The 13,466-nt window shown below is 38.9% G+C and overlaps 1 long non-coding RNA gene across 1 annotated transcript; it reads left to right on the top strand.

Annotated features, from left to right (window-relative positions):
* Window positions 1-3,316: 3,316 nt before the first annotated feature.
* LOC121366735 lies at window positions 3,317-13,246 on the top strand. The gene is made up of 3 exons (XR_005957214.1): window positions 3,317-3,415; window positions 9,195-9,250; window positions 12,989-13,246. It is a non-coding gene; the product is annotated as an uncharacterized LOC121366735 (long non-coding RNA).
* Window positions 13,247-13,466: the final 220 nt, after the last annotated feature.

Genomic DNA, 13,466 nt, shown 5'->3' with positions numbered 1-13,466 from the left:
CATTACCGATAGCCGCTTAACACACAACATGACAGGTATGGCAACGAAAGGTCTGCATGGCTATTGTTGCGATTCTCCTATTCATCTATAGCTCGTTCCGCCTAAATAACTATAAATCGAAGGTTGTAAGAACCAATTGCGCAAGCGCGGCAATTGTTGGTCCTTTTGGGTGGATTTCCATTTGCTATTTGATGGATCACCAGTTCGAGGGAAATAGAGCTAATAACACAGACGGGACCGATAATTTGGTTCGAGCGAAGGCTTATAGTCGACCCTGGACGTGTTCGACCCATCATCAGTTAATATAAGGGTTTACCGAACAAAAAAACTCGAGCGTTGCGGTGTAATCAACCCTTCCGAGGTTGAGCCAACTACTATATACTGAACCGGAAAAGAAACGTCATTTTCTCCAATGCTAATACAAAATTTAAAATAATTACTCTTTCATAAGGTTTATTTAAGAAACGCATCTCCCCTCATTCCACTGCATGTCTTTGTGACATATTGTGACATATCGATTCAAGTAAAGCTTGGACGAATCGCCGAAACGCACATTCAAAAACTAACGTGGGTCGAAGATGCAGTCATTTCTTGGAAATCTGAAAATGCTCGTGCACCTCGTGGTAGGTATGGGTATAACTGCAAACTTCGATTACTTGCCTGTCATTTGTCATTTCGATATAAACGCCATGCCACAATTATCAAGAAACCAGCGAGAACAAGCTATTGGAAGAATAAGAGCCGGACAGAGTGCGCAGATCGTTGCAAATGCATATAACGTCAACGTCAGGACTATCCACCGTCTGCAACATCGGTATAACACCACCAACACCACCAACGACTGCCCGTGCAGTGGTCGTCCCCGAGTCACCACACCACGTCAAGATCGCTTTATTGTGTGCCAACATCTGCAAGACCACTTCACTACGGCCACTGAGACGGCTCGCCATACCATTGGAATACAGCAACGACCCACCAGTGCCGACACCGTTTGTCGCCGCTTGGCCTCCAACAATATCTATTGTCGACGTTCTGCTCGGGGCCCTATTCTTACAAACCGTCATCGACAGGAATGACTGCAATGGGCCACAGCTCATCAACATTGACGCTATCAGTAATGGAGAAGGGTCCTCTTCTCAGATAAAAGTCGATTCTGTATTTCAACGGCGGATGGCAGAGTATGGGTCCAGCGAGGAAGAGGTGAACGGTACGCAGATGCATGTGTGATGGAGAGAGACCCGTGGATTGGGAAAAGCATCATGGTTTGGGGAGCCATCGGGATCAACCATAAAGCTGGACCTGTGGTCTTTCAGAATATTGGCCCAGGTCGAGGTAATGGCGTCACGGATCTGCGATATATCGACCACGTTTTTCGAACTCACATTATGCCCTATTTTGGCCGTTCGCCAGAATCACATGTTACAGCAGGACAATGCCCGCGCACACACTGCCAGAGTCACCAGGGACTTTCTACAGCAGCACAACATCAGAACCATGCCATGACCTGCCCTCAGTCCGGATTTGAATCCAATAGAGCACTTGTGGGACGAAGTTCAAAGAAGACTTAATGAAGTGTAACCAAGGCCGATAACTGAGTGTAGCTTTCCTCAGGATATGGGCCGCGATTCCAATGGCCTTTATTAACCGCCTTATTCACTACATGTAGAGGAGATGTGTCTGTGGTCAACGCTCGTGGGGGCCACACGAGGTATTGACTTGCAACGCCCCAACTGACGCCTGCGATGTTAAATGCCCTTCTGAGAACTATGAGGAAAGATTCCCCAGTCTCTGTTGCAAAAGTTTGCAAAAAAATAACTTTCTCCGATGTTTCCACTCATGTATTCGTACATTTGAAAAATAGACATACTGATACTTAAAATCCAACTGACGTTTCTTTTGCGGTTCAGTATATATATATATATATGTGTGTGTGTGTATATGTATGTGTGTGTGTGTGTGTGTGTGTGTGCATATTTAACGACACACTCAACACATTGTATTTACGGTTATATGGCGTCGGACATATGATTAAGCTATTGAGAGAGGAAACCCGCTGTTTCCACTTCATGGACCACTCTTTTTTTTATTAGCAGCAAGGGATATTTTATATGCACCATCCCACAGGATAGTACATACCACGACCTTTGTTACTCCAGTTGTGATGCACGGACGAGAAATAGCCCACCGACGGGAATCGATCCTAGATCGATCTCGCATCAGGCGAGCTCTATTCCACAGAGCTACGTTCCGTCCCTAATTATTAATAAGAACTTCATCCAGGTGGAGGTGGCACTTTTTTGTTATCCACCCATGGCCAACAGGTGGCACTATTGACTGTTCGTGATGCGTCATGGTATCTAAGTGAGTTTGTGTTCTTTAACGACAGCCCTAGAGCACATTTATTTATTAATCATCGGATGTCAAACATTTGGTAATTTTGAAGTATAGTATAATTTTGAATCTGACTGTATCTATTGAATGCACTGAATCATGTTGTTTTTCTTCTCTTTGATCTCCCAGTTGATGACTTGCACACACTTGTAGCAAACACTGGGTGTGTGATATAATTGTATCTAGTTTTGGTATGGGGTTTTTCCTGTTCTCTGTTCATATTTTTTTGATTGCCAAACGTTTTAAAAACAATGAATAAATTATTGTAAACTGGTGCTTTAATGTCACGCCCATCAATCTACACTCACTGCTTCTGGCATAGCTTATGATAGTTAGCATTCGGTTTTAGAATATTGAAGTTTTCTTTGCAAACTAAGTACCATGTAATGAGAACATAACGGTATACTTTTAAATCTGACTGTAGGGTAGTACTAAGCCAAATAACTTCCGGCTGGGTCAAAGTTCGAGGTGCACCCAATGTTTGATAGAGAAGTGAACACCACAAGTCCTGTGATTGGTTATAAATGTGAGTGTGTTGGTTGTAAAAAATAATAAGTTTCATCTGGGTAAAAAATATGCAATTTTATTTCATCTAGTACCAATGTGTCAAGTAGTCTTGTGCTTGAAACATGTATAGGGTACCTGTAAAAAAAAAGTACTCGAAATTTGTACGGAACTAGGGTAGTCATAGACGCTACCCGGTATCTCACAAATGAGCAGCTTGACCCCGAATTTTGTTTTATTCACTTTAAGTGTGAGGGGTGGTAGTATTTATATCCATGGCATTTATGTCGATTGATACGCTGTAGGTAGGAGTTTTAGCCACATATGTTACTATTGTCGTCCGTGGGTTTTGATTTGGTAGTATAAACCCTGTAGTTACCGAATGCACTGAATCATAACGTTCTTTTTTCTCATTTATTGCAGGCATTTCAGAATGAGCGACTGAACCATTTGTTTGACACAAATATTCAGCTTAATTCACAACTGGACCAAACAATTGTTCCTCGAGAGCATACATGTCGTAAGTTGAACACACATTTTGTCCCAAACAATTAACAAACAAATTTAATTAAACAAATATATAAATAGACTAATGAATTGAAAAAGAAGTTTTAAAGCCGAAATTAGTTTTAAAACTCATTGTATCCTTACAACAATATTCAGCTGTGTAGCTTAGTCACATACATACATACATACATACATCAATACATCAGTACATACATATCATATAAAACAACACCACCACCAACAGTTCAGTAGTTTAATGTTTCAGCATTTTTGCCTTTTTCAAATTAACAATAACGTCGTTGAGACAGATTAATTATACATTCTCATATATAAACACACATACACACACACCACACACACACACACACATAGACAGACAAACATACACACACACACACAGACAGACACACATACACAGACACACACACAGACACACACACACACACGCGCGCAGACACACACACACAGACACACACACACATACATACACCCACATATACAGACACACACATACACAGACACACACACATACACATATACACAGATACACACACATACACACAGACAAACACACATACACATACACACACACATACACACAGAGACACACACATACATGCATGCAGACACACACACACCCACCCACACAGAGACACCAACACATACACACATACACACAGACACACACACACACACACGGACACACACACACACACACACACAGATACAGGCACACATACACAGACACACACACACACACACACACATTCATAGACATTAATTATATAAATGTAGTCATTGTGACTAATTAAAAACCTGTTACTGGTAACAGAGCGACATTTGCGCCATTGTACATTAAAATAGTGTGCTTGTTTTTTTGTTTAACTATACCACTGGGTCACATATATTAATTAATCATCGGCTATTGGATGTCAAACATTTGGTAATTCTGACTCGTAATCATCAGAGGAAACCCGCTACATTTTTTTTTCTAATGCAGCAAAGGATCTTTTATATGCACTTTCCCGCAGACAGGAAAATACATACCACGGCCTTTGTCCAGTTGTGGTGCACTGGTTAGAACGAGAAAAATCCCAATCAGCTGAATTGATCCACCAAGGTGGTTCGATCCTCAAGCGAGCACTCAACCGACTGAGGCAACTCCCGCCGTGTGTATGTGATAAACACAACTTAAAAAACATCATATGTATATGTATTTTAATTAAATGAACTAAAATTATGTAACATCAACTTCTGCAATGCATAAATACTGCAATACTTTAGATATATCCTTACAAATAGATTATGGATCTCTACTAATTGTGGAAATTAAATGTGTATAGGAGAATGGGAGGTGTTATCTGATCAATTGGCACCTGTATTATCATAATGATGTGTATCTCTACTTCTGGCAGATTAAGAATAATTAAGTTACTTCACATGGGGCAGTTGTAATAACTGAAATTTTTAACGGGATCGTGCAAGATATGTTTTAGCTTTACGTTTGCTTAATACACATATTTTTATAAGCCCAATCATTGGCTGTTCAACAGCTGTTCAACAGCATTTACATTAAACTGTTCTGCAGTCAAACTACCTATTGTTTGTTCAGAAAAATAAAGATGCTACAAAGAAAACCAAAGAAAAAAACTAGGGTTATCATATTTGTTTTGCAAAATGCACAAGCAAAATGGATGTTTTCATCTATTCACCAATTATTCTCAACACGTAGTATTGGTAGTTCATGATACTGGACAAATCGAACTGTAATATCATTTACATGCACATACATTTGGATTATGAAAACATAATCAGTTGAATCAGAGGAATTTATTAACAGTTGTTTGTATGATTCTGTCACACAAGACCAATAATAAGTAGACTCTGTGACTGGTGTATCTGATCCAGTAAATATACTAAACCAGAACATCACAAATAATATATAGTGTAGGTGTTAAAAATCGTTTGCATAATTCAACTTGATTATATATATAAACATACATTCTGTGATAAAACATCTATACAAGCAATTTGGAATTTGTTTTGGATCTAAAACAATATAACAATGGACCATGAATTTGTTTATATTAAAAATATAATTATTGAGTGATATAGTTTAGATTTATAGTGTTGATATCAGTATTGGACACCTAGCATGTGCAGCAAATATGAAAAACAAATAGAGAGTCATTTTAAAATGAATGAATGAATGTTTAACGACACCCCAGCACGAAAAATACATCGGCTATTGGGCGTAAAACTATAGTAATACAAATAAATAAAGTGATGATCAACATCAATATAAAAATTCAAGATTTAAATAAAAACAGTGTAAAGAACTGTGCAAAAATACAAATATCACAGATAGATACTGACTTTTACTCAACATTTCAATTGTATCAATTGTGCTGTATTGGCCATTCTCAAAGATAATGTTACACCCCTGCTAGTCATTTTATGACCTACAATTTATGTTCCTCAGTTACCCAATTTTAAAATCACGTTTATGACAATCCAAACAAAGTTGTATTATACATGTTTAAGCAGTAGTGTTTTGGAACGCATCTGCTACAGTACCTATCCAAAAGTATCTAAATCTATATAAACAATTTTATGCATAAAAATAGCTTTAATTCCCCTCCGTTACCGCTTGATCTTTTTGACAAATTTGGCAATGCACATATAGTTGGATATGCAGTGTACAGTTGATTAAACACAAAATATCAATGAACCACTGATGTTAAACTATATTTTTACTGTCTATTTATTGATATATAAATGCATTTGGATTCATTTAATGGGTCACATAATAATGAAAATGCAATGGCACAAAATGCGTCCCTCTGTTACTTTTTCAATGTGTCCCTCCATTACCATCAATTTATTTTTATTAAAAATATAATTAATGCTTGATGCATTTCTGATTCATATTATTGTTTTATACATATACTAAAAGGCAAAAGTTATTGTGACACACAAACGACAAAGATAATTGATGATAAGTTTTTACTGCCGTGTATGAAACGTTATAATATGGAAAGAGAAATGTCCGAAGGTATGGAAACGAGCAACACTCCATGAAAAGGGCGCACCTGCCATATGCAAATGAGCCACATCACTAGAGGGGTTCCAGAGCGAAGTTCACACAGTCAGTAGCGAGTCTGTCCATCTTGAGCATTGATACAGGTCTGACACCGTCGTCTCATAGAGGCCACTAAACGATAGAGAAAGTTCTTGGGAATGTCATTTCAGATTTGAGGAAGGATCAGCCGGAGTTCCTGCAGTGTTGTTGGAGGATTTGGAAGATGTCACAAGCGTCGCTCCATTTCATCCCAGACATGTTCGATTGGTGACAAATCCTGGGACCTAGCAGCCCAGGGTAGCACATGTTCTGATTCAGATACTGTTGCACAACTCTAGCAATGTGTTGTCTGGCGTTATCGTGTTGTAATGTCATCCCGGGGCCGTTCTGTTGCAAAAAAGGTGACACAGTTGTTTGCAAAATGTCATCTCGGTACCTCACAGCATTCAAATTGCCTTCAATCACAATCATCTGGGTCCGGCCTGTGGCTGTAATTCCACTCCATATCATAATGCCACATCGTCCAAAACGATCCCCTTCAAGAACACATGACGTGATGTAACGTTCACCTTGACGTCTGTAGACACGTGTCATGCCGTCAGATTTGTGGAGAAGGAAACGTGATTCATCAGTGAAGAGGACACGTCTCCAGTCACGTGCTGTCCATAACAGGTGTTGTCTGCACCACTGGAAACGTCGCCATCGATGTTCTGGTGTCAGGATTGGCCTTCTGGCTGGGCGTCTTGCACGGATGCCGTAGATGCGTAGACGTCGTCGGACTGTCCTCGCTGATACACCTCTGTTGCCAGGGATTGTACGGGCTGTGAGGGTTGCTGGCTGGATCCATGTGTCTTGGTGAGGGGTTGTCACGGGTGGTCGGCCACTACGGGGATGGTCCCTGACCTGGTTGTTTTGTCGATATCGTTGCCATAAGTGCCATATGGTGTTTTTGTGGACGTTGAATTGACGTGCAAGGTCCCAGATTCAAGCATCCGTATGACTCGCTATCTGTCATTTTCACTGAGGCGTGGCATGACGAAATTGCATCAAACAGTTTACTAATGGTGTTTTTCTTCTGAAGGCTGCACAGAGTGACAATGATTTGCAACTGAATGTCTGGCCTTTTACGGTGAACACTGGACAGGATTTCTTGCATGTTCCTTGCAATCACTGCAAAAACGGCTTGGTTACATTTCTTCGAGCTGTTTCATGCACATTTTCTCTGGTTTACATCCATAAATCCATTCACAATTTTGTTACTCCAAACAATCCATGTCACAATAACTTTTGCCTTTTAGTATATGTCAGCTTGATTTCTGTTATACTAGTTCCAATATTGGATGCCTAGCATATCAGATACAACGACAACAAACAACCTGCCAAACAAACAAGAAAAAAAAAATCCAAAAAAACTCCCCATCCCCAAAAACGGGAAGTCATTTTATATGATGTGCACTTTATGTTCCTACGTTATCGCATATTACAAACTCAGAAACCTATCGCCTACAAAATTTAATTCAGTATGAAAAATTTTATGAGTGAAAGTAGTTAAAATGTCCCTCCGTTACTGCTTGATCTTGCCCATATATATATATATATATATATATATATATATATATATATATATATATATATATATATATATATATATATATTCTCTTTTAAAAAAGTAGGGGAACTCTAATAAGAATTTACAATTGCCAACATTGTAAGGTGTATTAGCTGTGGGGAATGGTTATATGATAATAGTGAATTAATTGGGCAAACATTACAACCGATAGTTCAGTATTACAGTAGGTTTTATGACCACGAAAGATCTTGAAGGAAGAAATTTGAAAGTTTACGTTTTTTGTCAGTAAATCGCAAGTTCAAACAATAAAAATGACTAAAAACAAAACAATAACAACTGTATGATCAACATAATAAAAAAGATTGACAGAAATAACGTTCCACAGTGATTAATGGACCTTCCTGGAAATTGTCAAAATCAAGAATGACGCCCCACGCACGTGTACGGGGCAACTGTGTGATGCATGTGAAAACTATAGAATGTGTTTCGGTGTGTTGATAAACAGGCCTGAACTGTCTTTACTAGGATGTCTCTGGTCTAATAGTTGATATCAATATTTCAGGTTCCCCTATTTTTTTAAAGAGTATATATATACAATCAATACATACATACATACATTGTGTTAGTGAAACGCAACATGCATTCGATATATATTTATGCATCTATTCATAATTGCCAGTGCCAGGTTTGCCAACAAAAGTTTATTTTGTTTAACGACACCGTTTTATTTATTAATCATCAGCTATTTGATGTGAAACATTTGGTAATTTTGACATAGCTTTAGAGGGGAAATCTGGTACATTTTCTCGTTAGTAGCAAGGGATCTTTTATATGCACGATCCCTCAAACAGGATAGCACACACCACGACCTTTGATATACCAGTCGTGGTGTACTGGTTAGATCGAGAAATAGCCCAATGGGCCCACCGATGGGGATCGAGGTTTGTCAACAAATTCACGTACGTTAAAGTGTGAGAGGATGGTTTGTAGGCCCCACGCATACCGTCACTAAACTTAATACGTTTAATCTCCCCACTGGGTTGTACACTTACTCTAACCTGAACATACCAGCATTAAACATAATGACTTAAATTTGATAACTATGTATCAGCAAATCAATACTTTGTTTTGGTCTTGCAGATGGATTTCCAAGACTGGGTGTTTCTTATGTTGAGGGGAGTATCGTGGAACAGAATGTAAGAAGAATATACTATTTAATTTAAGAAAAACGGATCGTTAATCGTTTATGGTATGTTACAATTGTGCTGAATGCTGTTGACCGGCATCATTTGGACAATCACAGATTTTGGACTGTCCCTATAGAGGAAGCTGCAGAGAGGGCACAGCATCCAGAAGGAATTTTTCATACATCTATTGAATAGAATAGAATATAATAGAATAGATGTTTAACGACAACCCAAAACGAAAAATACATCGGCTATTGGGTGTCAAGCTGTGGTAAATGCAAACAGTAAGTGATGAACATCATCAATATAAAAATACAACAGCTAAATTAAAGCACAGTGTAAAGAACTGTGTAAAACATACAAAAGTTCTGGATGGAATCGAAAGGATTTCATCACATTTCTTTGACCATAAATATCTTTTTCACTTTCTGTGAGATGATTGCACTCTATCAAAAGTGTCAGAGTACACTAACAGTGCTCACACTGAGGTGGAAGATCCTTCTTCACGATAAATGAATGGATCATGTATGTATGACCGATGAGAGCACGCTACAATACTATTTCATCCTTCCTGCACTGCCTATAGGAAGACTGGCACTCTCCTAGGACTGGCTTGACATGATGAAGCTTTTTTGCATTCCAATAATTTTGCCAAGTCGAAAAGATAAATTGGTTGATACTGTGGCTAAAATCTATATAAGGCACACCAACACTGGCATGAGGCAAATCCAAAGCAGACTTGGCAGCAGAATTTACCTTTTCATTACCCCTGATGCCAATATTGCTGGTAACCCAACAAAATACAATATCTTTAGTGGCAATGGATTAAAAGACACACTTTCGTATCACCATCCCAATCAAGCGATGGTCCAGCTTCATGTATCGTAAAGCTTGGAGACACGAGAATGAATCTGTGAAAATAATACATTTGAATGCAATAGAAGCCTTTATTTCTTCTAAGGCTTTAATGACTGCCCAAACGTCAGCACTATAAATTGATGATGAGTCGGGTAATCTCATGGAAGGTATCGTGTTTGATGGAAAAACTGTAGCACAAGCCACAGAAGTCCCATCCCATGATATGTCTGTGTACACAGGAATGTGATTACGGTACATGTCTTGAATTTCATTGAATAATTGTTTGTACACAACAACATCTGTACGATCCCTCTTCAGATACACAAGATCAAACACAATTTTAGGTGGTGTAATACACCAAGGTGGTAAAATAAAATATGAAAGTTTCCAAAGTGCTAAATCAAACGCTTAATGCGAAGACCATGTGTAAGGATAGCATTTGGCCTTGCATCAAATAACTGCATATATTTGTTATCGAACACTGCATTATGTGTAGGATGTTTCGGTAATGATTTAATCTTGCTGGCATACTGCAGAGAAAGTTGTTCACATCTAGCACTCAAACAAGGTTCATGTGTATCAAAATACAAACACTCTACAGGATATGTTCTAAAAGCAGCAAGACACAGCCTAAGTCCCTCGTATATAGGATATAGTACCTGCAAGTAAGACTTGCGTGCCGACCCATACACAATTCATCTATAATCAGTCTGCTCCCCACTTTTAATAACTTTTAAAACATTCAGAACGTTTTAACCCTTCTTTTTAAAATATGAAAGATGGGTACAAAAGATAGCTTCCTGTCAAATATATCCCCACTTTTTTCACCTTTACCTGCTGCACCTGTTTATCCACATTCCACGTTGGGTACACTCGCGAGTACGCAGAGTGTTTCCCCTTACAATTGGTACATATCATATAATTTTGATATGTCTTGCTGTCATGGCCAAACTGACCACAACGAGCACATGTAAATCTGTTGCATGAAGTATTCTGTTCGTGTCCAAACTTTTGACATTTGAAACACTGTAAATGGTTGGGGATGTAAGGTACAATAGGCATATTCAAGTAGCCAGCATTAAGTGTAGGCACAATGAATGACAGTATGAAGTTCATTAATCTGCTTGACTGATGTGACCCCTTGTGAGGAGATATTTTCACAAATCTCATTATCTTCCAAATCCCAAGACCGAACTAACATTGATAGAAATGTTGCATATCATTTTAGATTTAAGAAGATTTCTGGAATGACTCTCTGTTGAACATTCAAGTAACAATGAGCCATTCCTCAATTTCTTAACTGTTTTAGGTTCTCCAGCCGAGACTTCGAGCCCTTTCTGAATCGCAAAATGCAACAGTTTCTTCTAGGCCCCTTCATCGGAAGACCATATGACGAGAAACCTTGGCCAGGTTTTCAAAGAAGGAAGGAAGGATATGTTTTATTTAACGACGCACTCAACACATTTTATTTACAGTTATATTACATCCGATATATGGTTAAGGACCACACAGATATTGAGAGAGGCAACTTGCTGTCGCCACTTCATGGGCTACTCTTTTTGATTAGCAACAATGAATATTTTATATGCACCATCCCACAGACAAAATAGTACACACCACGGCCTTTGTTATACCAGTTGTGGAGCATTGGCTGGAAAGAGAAATAACCCAATAGAACCACCGATGGGGATCGATCCTAGACTGTCCGTGCATCAAGTGAACACTTTACCACTGAGCTACGTCCCGCCCCCATCTTGCAAAGCAATCACTTTGGATGTTTTAACATTCAATGACGTCGATTCAGATGAAGAAGAATCTGAAACTTCGGTGTGGTCCCATCAAAAGATTGAGGTTGGTTTGTAGCCAGAGTTGAAATAATTCATCAACCATGCCCCTACCCACCACAGAGTCCAATGTGGGGTCATGATGCTGCAGATGACCAGCAGGCATTCATGCCAGGGATTCTTGATTGATATACTCAGACAATAAGAAATAATTTACCTGATTGACACTAGCCACCACCCCAAGAGCAACAAATACAATAAACGTCAGTAAAAGAATGTTTGTTCTTGGCTAATATAAACAAAACGAAGGTCGTTTGCTCTCGAGCTTGGCGTGACTAGCCGATTTATCAAGTCTGTCCTCCTTGACCACCTGTCTGGCTGAACTCCAGGGCAAAGTGGTGTGTTGCCAGAAAACATACCCGTAGATATACCTCAACTCTACCTCCAGGATATGCACCTAACGGCCAACAAGGTGCTCCAAAAGAGGAGTTGTACTATATTAGCTCTGGACCACGGTGAGATTACAGTACTTACAGGGGAATCTATTGAAGTACTCCAAAGACTAAACACTTGACATGACATTTGGCATACTGGCTACCAAGTCGCAGGTACTAGAGTCAGTCCATCGTTTCTATGTTTCTGAGATAATAGTATTATGGCTTCTCAGAAAGAGAGAGAGAGAGAGAGAGAGAGAGAGAGAGAGAGAGAGAGAGAGAGAGAGAGAGAGAGAGAGAGAGAGAGAGAGAGAGAGAGAGAGAGAGAGAGAGATTAATGGACTCGACCACTATTTTGCTAAATGCCCATTCGACTCTGCAGTGTGCAGGATAACAGTTTTGTTGTTTACATTTACTACCATTTCTACGTGTTGTAATCTGGGATATTGTTGAATATGACATAATTAAATTTCCTGGATTTGTTAGAATGTTCTGTATATTTTTATTTTAATGCATCAATGACAGTTAAAACTGGAAACTGTTGGCGAGTATGAATGGCAGTTCTCATTTATTCCATCAACTGGTTGTGTTAATTGTTCGTTGATCGTTAAATGTGAAAATACTTCCAATTTTCTGCATAGGGAATAACTTTACTTTACATTGTGTTGTAGGTAGATGTGATAGTGAATTCAACCAATACTACACTGAATTTGACAGAAGGAGATACAAGCCAAGCAATACTTTCTGCAGCTGGACCAGACATCGTAAAGGAATGTCAAAGATATGCAAATAGGATCAACGACTGGGGCATTGCTGTCACTAGTGGAGGCAAAATAAACTGCAAGAAGATCTATCATACAAGTCTTGTGAAAGCCCCATGGTTTTCCATTCAACAGGTTATTTAAAATACAGCATTTCCTTACTTCTGTAATGTGTAACGTAATGACGTCAACCTTCAACACCAGAACAGTTGCTTTGCAAACTAGTTACGTATGTACAACCTTAACATTTTAACACGTTTCCACTATTTGTTTTTGTAATTTTATATCCAATTTTATTTCAAACACTCTGTCCTAAACACATACCTCGCATATAGGGACTGCTTGTTTAAAGGGGTTTCTACCCATAAATAAGTTGAGTAATATATAC

The sequence above is a fragment of the Gigantopelta aegis genome, unplaced genomic scaffold (assembly GCF_016097555.1).
Source record: "Gigantopelta aegis isolate Gae_Host unplaced genomic scaffold, Gae_host_genome ctg6881_pilon_pilon, whole genome shotgun sequence".
In the NCBI taxonomy this organism is placed as follows: Eukaryota; Metazoa; Mollusca; class Gastropoda; order Neomphalida; family Peltospiridae; genus Gigantopelta; species Gigantopelta aegis.
The sequence above is the reverse complement of the archived record's forward strand: the minus strand, read 5'-3'. Positions and strand labels throughout refer to the sequence as shown.